Source organism: Strigops habroptila, chromosome 4 (assembly GCF_004027225.2).
Source record: "Strigops habroptila isolate Jane chromosome 4, bStrHab1.2.pri, whole genome shotgun sequence".
Lineage (NCBI taxonomy): Eukaryota > Metazoa > Chordata > Aves > Psittaciformes > Psittacidae > Strigops > Strigops habroptila.
The window spans coordinates 44181656-44197000 of record NC_046358.1 but is presented as its reverse complement, the minus strand read 5'-3'; positions in this window follow the sequence as shown (position 1 = coordinate 44197000).

Sequence of the window (15345 nt, the reverse complement as noted above, 5' to 3'; positions counted from 1 at the left end):
TTCAATCATGGTCATTTTCTCACAACTTACAGGCATTACTGTTTTTCTCTTGTTAGTCTCCAGCAGTACGAATCTTCAGGTGCTATCCTAAGCAGACACATTTTTTTTAAAAAAGTCCAAGAGCTCTTATCAGTTGGCTCTGAATGTAGATGAACTCCTGGAAGAGAGATTAGCAAGGTAAAGGGGAAGTCCAAAATGTGGATACCTAAGCAGGTACTCTGAGTTCTCAGTTCTGCAATTCAACTTAGGGTCCGGGCTCTGGGAGCAGAGCTGGCGTGCCCAACTTGTCTGTGACTAAATCAGCTCATCTGCTACTTCCCCACATCACCATGCAGTGCACTAGTTTAAACAAGTGGCTGTAACATCAGTGTGGTGGAGCTGACTTTGTGCTGCACTGGCAGAGGGGAAGGTTCCTCCATTTCTAATTCTCGTACAGTAATCCCCAGTGCACCGTGGCTGCATCAGCCATGTATCCTAGGGTTTGACTCCCAAAGAGTGCAGTAAAGCATAAATGCCAGACTAGCTTCTTCATAAGCTAGCTGTGTAGAATTATTTTAAAATAGGACATGGTTTGTGGGAGTGCTTGCATGGAAAATGTCGACATACTGTACTCCACAGTTTTCAATCTGTTCAGGTGAAAATAGAGGTAGGGCTATTTACCACCCAGTCAAACAGCTGTAAAAAAATCCAGAGTTTAATATTGTGTGAGTGAAAACAGTTTATGTTAAGTGTTCATGCAAATGGAAGACACAGTTGTCAAATTCCTGACCCTATTGAGGTCCATAGCAAATCTTGCAAGGTGCCAGAATTGCTCATTGATTTGTTACACACTAGGCATTTGAGCTGTGCCTACTAATGTTGGAACATAAAGCTGAATTCATATTCAAGATCACGTGGATAGCTAATGTATACCTTTCCCATAGAGAATTCAGAAAATATCTGACTGAATTACTTCAGTATTTTTTTCAGTGTATTCTACACTTCTCTAAATGCATCTATTTATTACCTTTTTCTTACCATTAATTTCTTACTATTGGAACATGCACTGGTCTTAAGTTGCATTACTGTTTCTTATCTGTCCTTGGTCCCTCTTCTCTTAAAATCCTATAGAGCTGAAAAGACAGTCAGTGTGTGTTGTTTGCATAACAGAAGCTGAGGCATTCACTGAGATGTGCTCTACACGTATTCTTTTTCATATTGAACGTGATAATAGAAGTAGAGTGTGTTAAGAAGCCAGTTCTTTCATGCAAGACAACCTGTCATACAGACTGTCCATCTTCAGTGTATGATATTACAACTAATCAAATGTTTAGGCTTCCTTTAATGCTTTCCTTTTTTGCCCAAAGGTAATCTTGTGCAACTAGCAATTAGACCACATTGCATGATATGAAAACATAGGGACAGACTTCGTTACACATCACCATGACTCTTAGAACAAATTATACATATTTTATGTAGTCCAGGTTACCATGGTAAATATTTTCTCCTTTAATAGAGCACAAAATGAAATAGAAAAATAAATATGTGTAAAACTTGTTTTTAAGGAAAGCAACACTATGTTAAGCAACACTATCTTAAGCTATGAAGTGTGGCAGTGTTTCAAAGTTTTTCAGTAAATAAACCCAAATATTTTGTTTTATTAAACCAAAAAAAGTTCCTATAGATTTTCTTATATATACAAATTCAAGTACATTATAGTTGAAATGACCAAAAGACAGCTATGCTGTGAGCACAGAAGAAAGCATATCGTACATAATACAAACACTAACTTGATTCAGCTAACACAGAGGCCAGGGCTTCAGTGTTCACCCTTTAAAATGAACACTGATGAGTTCCATACTATGGAACAATGGGGTCCTATACTTTTCCTTTCAATATTCACACTTACAACCACTTTTACAATTGACGATTGCAGTCAGGCAAGAAACTCAACTTTAGACCTGAGCATCCTCGTTTTATTTGTTGCAAGTATATTGTTACTGGCAAGAAGGAATATGTAAGTCAGCCTCTGCCTTGCTATGGTACATGAAGGTAGTGCCACAAACTTGACACAAATGCAGTATCAGAGAACTGGATTTTATCTCACAGTTCAACCTGAAAAAGTTACAGCTCCAGTAAACAAGGCAAAAGCAACACTAAAACTTTAAAGAGTTACTCTTACAGCCCACTCTTGAAGTGCACCTGTTTATTAACCCAAAATTTGAAAGCATTGAGTGGCATAAAGAAAGATAGAACCTTTTTTCTCTGTCTTCTGTGCAGCATAAGAGATAAATGCTGCCTACCTCATTCATTTCCAGTAAAGCAGGGAGCTTAGATCTGTGCAGAACGAAGACATTCCACGCCCAGCCTCCTCTCCTGCCCATGGGCCTTTCCTTATAAATTCACTGAAGTCAATGGCCATGAAGACATTAATCGGGTAGAGGTTCACCTGCAATCCAAATGTGCTAATTACTGCACAAGATTCTTGCCACAAAATCTTTCTTGATCAGAGAAGTAACAGGAGGCAACTTCCAAATATAAGTATGCTTTCACGGCATTGCATCTAAATGTTTTGGAAAGTAGCACAGGCTACTAGGCATTTTGGACTAGTCTTAGCCAGTATTACCAGCTTCTGGTACAGGCAAGTACAGTACGCTTCAGAACAGCATTCCTCACTTTCACTTCCAGAAAGCATCGCTTGCTTTGTGTCAGGACTAAAACCTATTTGCTGGCTTTGAGTAAAATGCAGAACAAAGATCTCAGTTGTGATTTCCTACAGTCTATCACTCAAATATCCCTGGAGATTTTCATGTTTGTTACCTTGCTTATCTGAGTTTAATTTGTATATTTTTGTTATGAATCCACTTAAGGCTTCTAGAAATTCATATGACTAATACTCTTTTTTGTCCTGTTTTTCAGTGTTGTGGAGAGCTGTTTTGCATTGCTGGCAGGAGCCGTTCTTCATCTGTGAACACAGGTGAGGTTACTAAAGGAATGAATATAGCTATACCTATAGAGTTTGCAAAACCAGTGCATTATTTTGTTTTCCAGTCCTTTTGGTTGGAAAATGTAGATTCACTATCCTCATTACGACTCTATTCAAGTCTTTGTTAATGGGGTGCTAATGTCTCTAGTTGGTAAGAATGTTCCAGAGAGGGTATTTTAATGTATTTAATGGAAAGAAGGGAAAGCTATTGCTGTAATTGTTATTACATTGTATGATCTAAAAATATTCCTTAATTTATCGTCCCCAAACAAGACATTTTTCAGCTTAACCAGTTTACTTTCACTGAATTCTCTGGGTTTAAAAAAACGAGGGGGGGATATCAAACAATCTAGAAAATATCATGAATTGTTGCAGTCTCTTAACTCTTTCACAGTAAACTTAAATTCTAAACAATAAAAACAGACAAATAGAGGAAATGTCAAACTGAATTCTGGGTAATGATCAGATCAGCATGCTTTTATAAAATTTCCACCACTTTGAATTTTAAATCACCTTTTAAAGGGCACTAAAGCATTCTTGCAAATTAGTCTGCACTCCAATTAATGCACCCAACATGACAATAAGACCAGTTTCAGCTTGGCTAAGCAGACCAGTCAACCAGGAGGATGTGACTTGAGGACTTGGAAAGCTTGTGCCTCCACCTTTTTTTCCTCCCTCTTCACAGCAGCTTAGGCCCAATTAGGCCAGTTAAGCTGCCTAAAACCATTGGAAAGGAAGGATTTCTCTAATAAAGATGAAGCATAGTCTGAGAGAACATACAAATTAAGTCTACTCTTTTCAAAAGGCTGAAAATTCCAAGATTTTCCTCAGCCATATATCTTAAAGAGGTACTTCTTTTGGTGGAACCAAACTATTTTTCTCCACAGGGATTTTAACTTGAAAAGATCTTTCTACAACATTTGTTAACATGTAAAAGATTCCTCTTTTTTCTATTTATTTTTCATACTGTGCTCGTTTTTGACATCCATTAAATTTTATAAGACTAGACTGCAAGTGGTAGTGATGAGAAATGCCAGGTCACATTACAAGAAAATCTTCATATATAGAAATGACTTTGTGCTTTTCAATCAAGAAGTAAATAATACTTGCATGAATATATAGGTATTTGAGTAGCCTAATCTGCAATTTTGGAAAAGGAAATTTAAGGGGCCGGAAAAAGCTTATAAATATATGCTTATATATGAAACACATTTTAACAATTTGAAACATAATTTTTTTGCAGAATGGATAAACAATTTTATACAGTAAAATTCACTTCAAAAAAAGAAACAGTAAACAATCTTAGTTCTCTTTATCATTATCACTGGTGCATGGGAACTACATTGTACCCTCACTGCACACTTAGAATTTCCTCACTTCTATGAGCTTCATTCACATTATTTGATTGAATTTTCTATGTAAAATTTTAATTTCTAATTCTTATGTCGGCAAAATCAGATGAGCAACATTCTGTTGGATGAAAAACTATATTGATTTTGGAATTGCTTCCATTTCTCCTCATGTCCCTCATGCTTCTCTTGACTACTGATGCTGGTTTTTTGTATCTTGAACCAGGATTTGAGGAAGGAGGGAAAAGCTTTAGTGCTTCTAATTCACCAACAGCATCTAATGCATTGCAGCAAAAGATACTAGTTTGAGTTTCTGTAGGAAAATGTTGGACTGCTCAGAAATTATTTGCAGAAATACAAAAGAAAAAAACAGAAAAGGAGTTAACTATTTTTTTAATTACAAAAGTCATGCAGAAGTTAAATAATACTGAAGAGAACTTTACATTCTCTACTGCTAGAGGAAAATTTTTCCTATTTCCCTTGGCAACAAAAGGTTAAGCACCTTTTTCAAAAGCCGTTTTTGCTAAAAAAAAAAAAAAAAAATCTAATCACCTTCCTTTGAGTCCTTGGCTTTGACATAAATTTTGTTCACAAACCTGCAAAATGTTCCTCTTCAGCATTAATGCCGTAATAAATTAATGTCCTAAATAAATGCCCTGTTCGAAATAAACTGGTGTTTGTAATGGGCCATTTATTTAGTCATCATACATATCGTGTAACTTCTGGTGCTATTCCATCCCACCTCTTTGTCCTGATGTCAAGAGGCAGTCCTGAGCATGTTAGCATATTAGCAAATAAGCCAGCTGACGGATAAGTTAGTCAATCACTGGCCACCACAGTTCAACCAGATCCCTACTTCTCAGAGCCATGTTGAGAAGCCAGTTTCTCTGACTACTGTCTGAACCCAGTTGTATACTCAGCTGCCACAAACCGGATTGTTAACTCATTTGGATTTAAGCTTAGTCTTTAGATTTTCAACTGAAGGGAGAGATCTATAGCACTGGTAAGGTATTTTTTATCAAGCAAGCTGCAATTTGGGAATGACTTCATTCTTTTGAGGAAGTCCAAGTACAGCTGATAAGAGAGGTTAATGTAGTCCTGCTGATTTACATAATACTTTGGGCCTGCAGAAATAATTTTCTAAAAATACGCCAAGATAGGCCACAGCCCATAAAATTCCATATACATCCATCTACCAAACAAACCGACTGTTAAGCCTGGAATTCCTCTTCATGTCATTTATGCCAGTTGTGCTTCTTTATTCACAGATTCAGTGGAGTGTGCTCCCATTTTTTTTATTCCACTTTTTTTCCATACCTTATTCAACTAATAGCTTCATTTGAAATAATGGCTTAGCAGCCACAAAGAGGCATGAAAACTGCAGATGAGAAATAGCTTGGATTTAGAAAGTAAATTTTGGTCATAGTAGTTGAAACATAGAAGTACGAAAGCATACAGGGAAAGGGAAAGTATGAACGAACAGAAGAAGAAAAGTGAGAATAAGAAAGCACTTCAAGAAAAGCTGAGTAAAAAGCTAGCAAAAAAGAATGCCATATCACAGGAACCAAAAAAGTAAATAAATAAATAAATAAAAGTATTGATTAAGGATGACCAATCAGTAGTTTTAACTGTATTTTATCACTTAAATGGCATTTAAACAAATGTCATTTATCTAGGTATTCAAATATACTTCAATTTGCCACACCTTTTGCAATCTGCTAAGGAGAGATCAATAGCATTTTCCAGCACGGGAGGAAGGACGATAAGTATGGATAGGAGTGTGATATTACAGAATAAAGTCTCAATTCAACAGAATATTTTTCAGAGCCCGTTTGAAGCTCAGTAATCTTTTATGTTTTGCAGAGAGTATTTCTATATTCTTAGTAATAAGCTATATGTCGTTAATCTCTAGACTGCCAAAACGTTGTCTTCCAATATTTTAGTTCCTTCTTCCTCCAGCAGTTTTACTTCTATACGATCCCATGCGAAGTGGCATGCCACTCAGTATGGTAAGAATGTTATAATATCAGCCTGAGGGTTAAACCCCAAATTATCTATTGTTTGTCTTGCATTCTCTCACAACTCTTCTTTACTAAGTGATCTTTCTTTTTCAGGTTTTATTTAAAAACAAACAACAACAACAACAACAAAAAAGTAAAAGAAAGAAAGGGATGATACAGACTCTATTGTACTGTTGCTATCAGTTACATTGGTCTTTACATTGGTCTTTTTTACCTTCTTCAGAGCCAGAGATATAAGAGTGTTAAACAAAACCATGCATTTATCTATCACAAATAGGAAGGGAATAATTAAAATAAGCAAAGGCCAGTTGCCAAAACATTTCACAGAAAACTAGGGAAATCGGATATATAGGTGCAGTTCCAAATTCTGGGCAATACGTGATGGTGTAACAGAAAATTTGCTTTTAAAATGAATGGGAGGACATGAAAGAAAAACTTAGCAACTGCCACACATATACCTAATTACAAATAGGAACTATTACATGAAATGCAATTAAACTTTTTGATATATCAAAGCATTCTTCTGCAATAAAAAGGAAATATTTTAATGTACATTTAAATAGCATAACTGAATTGCACTATGGAATAGCACAAGTACTGTAAGACATAATTGAAATAATACAAGAGGTGTTATAAGGTTTGCCTTGTGCATCATCTAGCACAAGCATGACGCACAAGTGCAATTATCCAGTTCAACTAATAAAGAAAATTAACTGCATGGAGAAAAAAAGCTAAATATCCTCTAAAAACTTGAAGTAATAACTGACATCTGATATTTTGCATATGTGTTCATTAAGTACTGTGTACATTTATGAGTAAAATGACTGGCATGAACTACCAGTTTGCATTCAGGAAGAGGCTGCTACATTTTCCTGAGCACTCCTTCTGAAGTGTTTCATGTTAGGGAGCAGAGTGGTCTGGATGCAAGCCTCTGAGCTGAGAGATGATTCCTTCTAGTTCAGGCTGAACTACTGGCTTGTTTAGCACCATAGACAAATCATCTGGCCTGTCTGTTTTTCAGTTGGTAGTGATGGAAAATTATGAAAAGCAAGAAAGCAAAGCAGCTCAGATCTCCAGTTAAAAATCAAAAGTAACACTTGAGCAAAGAGTTGCTGAATATGTCCATTTTATTTTTATTTAAAAGAAAACAAATTCAATTAAATTTTCTTCTAAAACAGCTTGTGGATTTTGATAAAATAGTATTTAATGCATAAATGTATGACTTGTGGGAATGCTGAATGCAAAGGTGGCAGGATGACACAAGTTATATGCTTACAGAACTGCTCTAAGATTTCATTGGGTTGAATAAAACTGATAATTGAAGAAGTGTTAATTTACTTCAGTTGGAGAAAACCACATCACAAAGGTTGTGTCACAGCCGATGTAAAGGTTTACAAGAATGGACTGTGCAAAAATCAAATTTATAAGCAAGAGACTGATAACATAATACACATTTAAACTGGAAGAGAATGTTGATGTGTTTGTCTGTAAATAAAAAAGGTTTATGTTGTTGACATTCTCTCTGTATCACATGTATATTTGCTAAATTACATGCTGGTGTAGATTTATAAAGTGAAGAAATTCTGTATAACACATTGCAAAAGGATTAGTAACATTTGAGAAAAAAATCCTATCCTAAGAAGTGTTCTGCATTTTAACCCAAACAAACTTACATTTTTGGTGGCCATATCAGTACTGAAAAACATTTTGGTTATGCGATTAGGAAATTACAGTAACTGCTATATCATAATGCAGTGAGATAAAATAATAAATAATTTTAGTTTAAAGGGAAAAATACGTTGCAAGTAATTATTCTCAGCTTGTAAATGGTGTCTCTCTATAACCAACCAAGCATATAACAAGAAGATGAAGACGAGGCTTATTTTCACTTCATTTCACTTCTTTGTAATTGACAAGCTCTCACTGGGTGTCAACTTTAAAAGATGACAAATCCTAAATCTTACAGGACTCAATTCAATAGTTCACCTCTCTAAACTGTTTGCAAATTAATCTATATTTTCAAATGAAGCAGGCATGAAATATAACATGACATCTATATTACAAAAATATGAATTTGCTTTTCTTTTTTCAGCATCCAAAGTAGCTTTAAAATATTCAATTTGTTAAGAAAATGTGTAGAAATATACAAGTGCACAATATACCTTATTTCACAAGTTTACCTTTTTATTTTCCTGTTTTATTCCAGTATGCATCAGTTTACCTATTAAAAAATGTACTTATTTTATGTGTGGCAATTATACTTCAACTGCTTCAAATAACATAAACCAAAATACAGGAAAGTCGTGATGATGAAAGGGCTAAACAAACAAATAAAAAAATAAATTTAAGGTTACATTTTCCTGTGTCCCAAAATGTTAGCCTATTTCCCATTATGACACTTTGATTATTCAAATTTGATATTGGAACTGCTCCAAACAGGCTGGTTCTGAGAAAATAAAAACCATTAAATAGGTGAGAATAAGAATATAGCCCTATTTTCTAGTAATGTTCATTTTCTGGCACACTTGGCCACTTAAGCCATCATCATGGCCCAAATTTCTCTCAACTAACAGAAAACCTACAAAAACCAAATTTCTTCCTAAACTTTAGATTTTTTTTCTGTTCTACTCACAAAAATTAAATGCAAATATAAGGCTTTTCAGTAAAGATGAGGAGCAGTTGCAGAGCTGCTTAGAACTAGATCTCCAAATTTTACGTCTCAGTAAGCAGATCAAAAATTAGCTCACCCCTCTCTTGACGACTTCATATACCACCATCACACATCTGAGCTTCACATCATTTCTGCATTCTTGATCCACTACATTTCTGTTCAAAACAGGAACTGTACTTGTTGTACTAATTATTCAATTCTAAAGGGCTGTTCCTGCTTCTTATTTACGGATCAGCTTTCTGATCAGTATTCTCTGCCTCTCTTTTCTGAATTAAATGATAACAATTTGACCACCATTTTGATCTAGAACATAAGGTTTCAAATGTAAAAACAATAAAATTCATTTATTCATTTAAAGGGTATGTTACAAAACCGTTTCTTATTTCTAAATTTTAAAATAGGACATAAAACATATTCTCTCCAAAAAAAAAAAAAAAAAAAAAGTATTCCAAAATGCCTAGCAAAAAAAACCCAAAATAACTTATCAGCTAAGATTTAAGTATTCTCATTGAATGCTTTTTGGTCTTGCCCATGGCTATTCCACACCAGTAATATACGCTTTCACAACTCGCACTGGAATATTTTTCTCTCTGCCTGTAATGAACCAATTGTCCAAAAACTAAAAGGCATATTGTAACTTCATGCAGCACTCTGGAAATGAAAAATAGATGATTGAATGGAAAGATCTCATAATGTGTATTGTCATAGCAGTGTGGTGAAGTTCCCACTGACTGGAAAAAGGGAAAGATAACCCCCATTTTTAAAAAGGAAAGCTATGAAGACCCAGCAACTACAGTTGCTGATCAGTCTCACCTCTGTGCCTGGCAAGATCATGGAGCTGATCGTCCTGAAAATTATTTTAAGGCACATGGAAAATAAGGAGGTGATTTGTGACAGAGACATGGCTTCACTAAGGGCAAATCATGCCTGACTAATTTGATGGTCTTCTACAATGAGCTTACAACTCTGGTGAATAAGGGAAGAGCAACAGACATAATCTAACTGGATTTATGCAAAGCATTTGACACTGTTTTGCATGACATCTTTGTGTCTAAACTGGAGAGGCATGGATTGAATGGATGGACCACTTGGTGAAGAACAAATTGGCTGGATGATCACACTCAAAGGGTTGCAGTCAACAGCTTGATGTCCGAAGTGGAGACCAGGGACCAGTGGTGTTCCTCAGGCACCAGTACTGGAACAACCACTGTTCATTATCTTTGTTGGTGACATGGACAGGGGGATTGAGTACACACTCAGCAAGGCAATGACACCAAGCTGCGTGATATGGTTAACATGCTGAAGTGAAAAGATACCAAGCTTGACAAGCTTGAGAGGTGGGCCCATGAGAACCTCATGAGGTTCAACAAGGCCAGCTGTAACGTTCTGCACCTGGGTCATGGCAATCCCAAACACAAATACAGGCTGAGTGGAAACTGGTTTGAGAGCAGCCCTGAGGAGAATGACTTGTAGGGGTTGACGAGAAGATCAACATGAGCTGGCAATCTGCGCTTGCAGCCCAGAAAGCCAACCATATGCTGGGCTTCATCAAAAGGAGTATGTCCAGCACATCAAGGCAGATGATTCTCCTCATCTGCTACACTCTCATGAAACCCCATCTGGAGTACTGCATTCAGCTCTGGGGCCCCGAGAATAAGAAAGATATGGACCTGCTCGTGTGAGTCCAGAGGAAAGCCATGAAGATGATCAGAAGGCTGGAGCACCTCTCCTATAAAGACGAGAGAGTTAGGATTGTTCAGCCTGGAGAAGAGAAAGCTCCAGAGAGATCTTACTGATCATCTAATCAGAGGACTTTTTACAAGGGCATGGGATGACAGGACAAGGAGCAATGGCTTTAAACTAGAAGAAGGTAGATTTAGATTAGATATTAGGAAAAAAATCTTTACTATGAGGGTGGTGAGATACTGGAACAGGTTACCCAGAGAAACTGTTGATGCACCATCCCTGGAAGTGTTCAAGGCCAGGTTGGATGGCTTTTGAGCAAGCTGGTCTAGTGGAAAGTGGCTGTACCCATGGCAGCAGGGTTGGAACTAGATGACGCTTAAGGTCCCTTCCAACCCATGGAATGAAGGGACCTATGATTCTATGATTCTGTGATTGTTACCTCAATTTTTTTCATATAGTTATCCACTCCAGCTACAAATTTTGTCTCAAAAATAGCTTCACTAACGTTTTTGCAGCTGAGACCTATTACAGGTGGTGCCTATTTGTTAAATATTCTAGCTACTTCCCTTAGCAAACTGAAAGTGACAAAAGGCAAATATTGCTGTGCAAGGCAGAATGTGAACACATCCAGAGAAGTAATGGTACAGAAAGCTGGTCAAGAATCCTTTACAGTTCTGTTTCTATTCTCCACCAAAAGAAAGAATAAGAAGAAGGAATCAAGAACAGGACTACTTAATATTTCCTCATTAATTCTTATTTAGGGAGAAATAAACCCTCATTTTTGCCCTTTTCAACAAGAAAATCTTATGAGCCTGTAGGCATCCAACATGTACTTAAAATCATCTGTTCCCTCCAACCACTTCCTGTCTGTAACAAGGTTAAGGGCAGATATAGTAAGTTATAGAGGGATATGTCCAGTATCTATGCTCATCTCTTCTACAGTGATCTTTCCTAAGCTAATCCTCATAGCCTTTTCTCTTTCAAAATATATGAACTGGTCAGTTCTTTTCCTCTCCCACCCCTGCACTTTTTTTATCTCTGCCCTTCACAAACATTTTGATTCATTCACCCTCTTTTTTTAGTGTGAAAAATTAATTTCCAAATTAATTTATATCCATCACTTTTGTACATCTTCTCTCATGTTTTGCTGTGGTATGTCAACAGGATTGAGTCTAAAATGTTTTAGAGACATTCTATCAGTCACTTCACCCTGCTTACTAACCCTGTATCTGGTCTTCAGTGTACCAGTATCAAAAGCCATCTTGGCATCCAAGCAGATTATGTTTGTTGCTTCATCCCTGTCAGTTCTCATTGTCACCTCCTCAAACAAGTTAATAGCATTTGACAGGCATGGCTTCCCCTTTATAAAAGTCCTGGTTGTCTTTGACCAGTCTGCACCAGTCCAAGTGTTCTCCTATTTTGTCCCTAATCAATGACCCTAGAATTTCTCCCAGTTCCCTTTAGTCTTTATACACTGAAATGTTCAGTTCACTCAGTCTCAAGCTTGAGAATCTTGCTTTGAAAAATCAGGAAATGTTAGTTACATTGAGTATAGAATCTCTAATGTGTATGTGCATATGCTTTTACAGCGACCATTGCCATAACATTCCACAATATAAAAAACTTTTATTGCATGCGAAAAGGAGAAATACTATATACCATCTTTCCTGAGAAGGAAGCGAGCACCTCTATAGAGGAGACAATGAATCAGATCTTTTATGCTCAAATCACTGAACTACCCTGTCACTGTAAATCTTGTCATTTGGATGGGGCGGGAAAGGACAACTTTGAAGATGCTCTCTAATTTCTGATGCAATAAGTACAAGATAACTTCTAGCAAGCCAAATAAGCTATCTATCTCATGTCCGAAATGCAATTGTTTTCGAATAGTGACTAATAATGCCCAATTTATTCATGTTTGTTAATTTCTCAAGCTTTGGCAGATCTTGCAGAAATGTATTTTATTTTATGTTAAAAAGGCTCAGGTTCCCCACCTTTCCTGAGGGCCATCTCATTAGCAGTGTACAAAATCTATCTTTTAGGTAGAATAATGAACTTAATAGCAAGTGTCTGAACTTCACTGTGTAGGTGGAAGATAAACTGTAGTAAAGAATTCCTGCAAGTCTAAATTTCAGTATTAGCAGTACCAGTGTCATTCCCAAACTGTTACAACTCATATGAACACAGAAGCACTGATAAAGATTAAAATGTTCACTGTATTTCACTGAAAGCAAAGTTACTGTCCCCTTTTCAGATGTACTGCATTTCAAGTTACACAAGTAAACTTTCTGGCAAAATGACATCCAAATGTTATTTGTGCCAATTTTAAATGCTCAAATAACTCCTTCATTGTTATTCCTTTTAATCTCAGCCAAAATTTCTTGCCAGTCACTTTGGAAAAAATAAACCGGAGATGAATTCAAGTATCTCCTTAAGGCAATGTACAGAGAATACAAAAAGGTATATTTCTTTTCCATGACTCTTCAGGCAGCACTGAGTCCTAAAAAGATATCTCCCTACTATGACATATCTTAAATAAAAGGTTACATCCATAAACATTTTTGAATGTCCCTTTAGCTCTGTATTTCCTCTAGCCCTGTGTCTTCTCCTATGTTATCCAAGAAGATCTCAAGATCGATTTTTTTTTAATAGGCTCTAAAATATTTGCGTCTAGTATCGCTTAAAGAGACAGTGACTCTTGATATGGTATAATACCTGTCAGACTGAGAAAGAACAAGGAAGAGGAACTGCACTAACTTGAAAAGTCTCCAAGAAAAAAAACTACCTTCCATCCCCTTTTCTAAAGAGCACCAGTTCACGTTCTGATCCTGCAGACAGGTGAGGAAGTAGGCTCTTATTTAGACAAGGTTTAACAGTGCTGTTCTTAAACAACACTTTCTAAATATTATCTAGTAAGACCTATTGCCACCTGTTTAGATTACTGTAGAACTTCCCAGAAGAATGTAAATGACACCTCAAAGGCTACATTAAACCACAGCTGTGATTAGGTAGCTTACTCTGTTCTCAGTGTAATAATCCATTTTCCCTTTGTGTACAGCAGTAAGCAGTGTGGTATACTTTGTGAAGGAAAAGAATGTTCATTCTTCTATGCCATTTTGATAATCTTTCTGCCACAAATCTTTGGTTTCTAAAAAGAAAAAAAAAATATTTCTGTCACATTTGAAGGACTGCAAATTAACTGTCATGGTCAGAAGGCACAGAAAACTTTACACAGAGAGACTAAAGCCTCAGGTCTTCAAGAAACAGCTTAGGCAGTAAAAACTACCTATGCAGGTTTTGGCCAGGCCTAGCACTACCAGGAAAGGCCACAGCTCTTGCAGAAGCAGCACCTTCTATGTCAGTTCTTTGCAGTTTCTCTGTTGTGAGCACCAGCCCAAATACCAACTTCATCAAAGCAAAGTTACAAATATCATATGCCAGGTACTTTTTGTAAAACGGGACATTCTGGTAGCCTATCATTCCTCTACAGGAGGAGAGGATATTTTCTTCTTTACAATATGAACTCTTCATCACAGAAATTAATAAACAGCCTAACAAAATAGATGATCTTACTCTAGTGTATGAAAAAAAATTAAAGAGTAAGATGATAATCAGAAACTTGTAACAGGTCATATGTACTAAGTTTTCCATTCAGTGTGCAAAGGAATGTTTATGTCCATGGGATAGGATCATATTTGATCAGATCATCTCTTCTGATACTACACAACAATTCACCCCTGTATTTCCAAATGTTTTCAAGTGTTCAATAGCTCCATAAGATATACTTGACCTTTATTGAGGAATGCTAAAGTAAATATGTTTTATGTTCTTGGCAATGCATAGCTGAATGCATAGTGGCATAATAGGTTATTATGTTTTAAAAGATTCAGATGTTCTCAAAAACAAAATCAGATGAGTTCAAAATTAGTCATACATGTTTTATGGTATTAACGGTCACATTTTCAAAGGAATTTGTTAAATCTTACATTCTGTTATATTTCTTCCTGTATATTATAATCTCGATTTGTGATTTAAGAATGCAGATTATACGTAGCAATGTGCTACTTTCACTTCAATGAACATCTTTGTGTTCCCATTTTTTGACCAATTGCCCTTCCCTTGGTAGTATTACCATTTCAGCAACAATTTCCTTTCAGAATTATCAGATGCTTCATTCAGAAATAAAGCAGAGTAGCTTTAATCTCAATTTCCTTGACAGTTGTCTGCCTTTCCTTTTAATTTATATGAATACTTTAAGCTATATCAGTAAACATTAAAAAATAAATACTGGATATTTAAAAGTTATTGCTTATGTCTGTTTAGAGATACATTTTGCCTCCTTTTTGGGTAATGTAGAAATCTAAAGGCTCACTTTTGCTATTAAACATTATGAAACAACTCTCAATGAAAGAACAGCAATGCTCTAAATTTTCTCTTTGCTTGTTCCAAAGAGTGAAATTAGACCTGCTCAGTGAAACAGCTATACAAATCATTTAGCACTGATGAAACAACAGCAAATGTTTAATCCAGTGTCATCTGTGAAGCTTTTCTAATTTTTTTCCAGTAAATATTTAACCGAATTAGTCAAGTAAAAAAATATCTAACACACCACCTTCTAATGTCAATTAGAAGTTGTTTGCAAAATTATTTTCT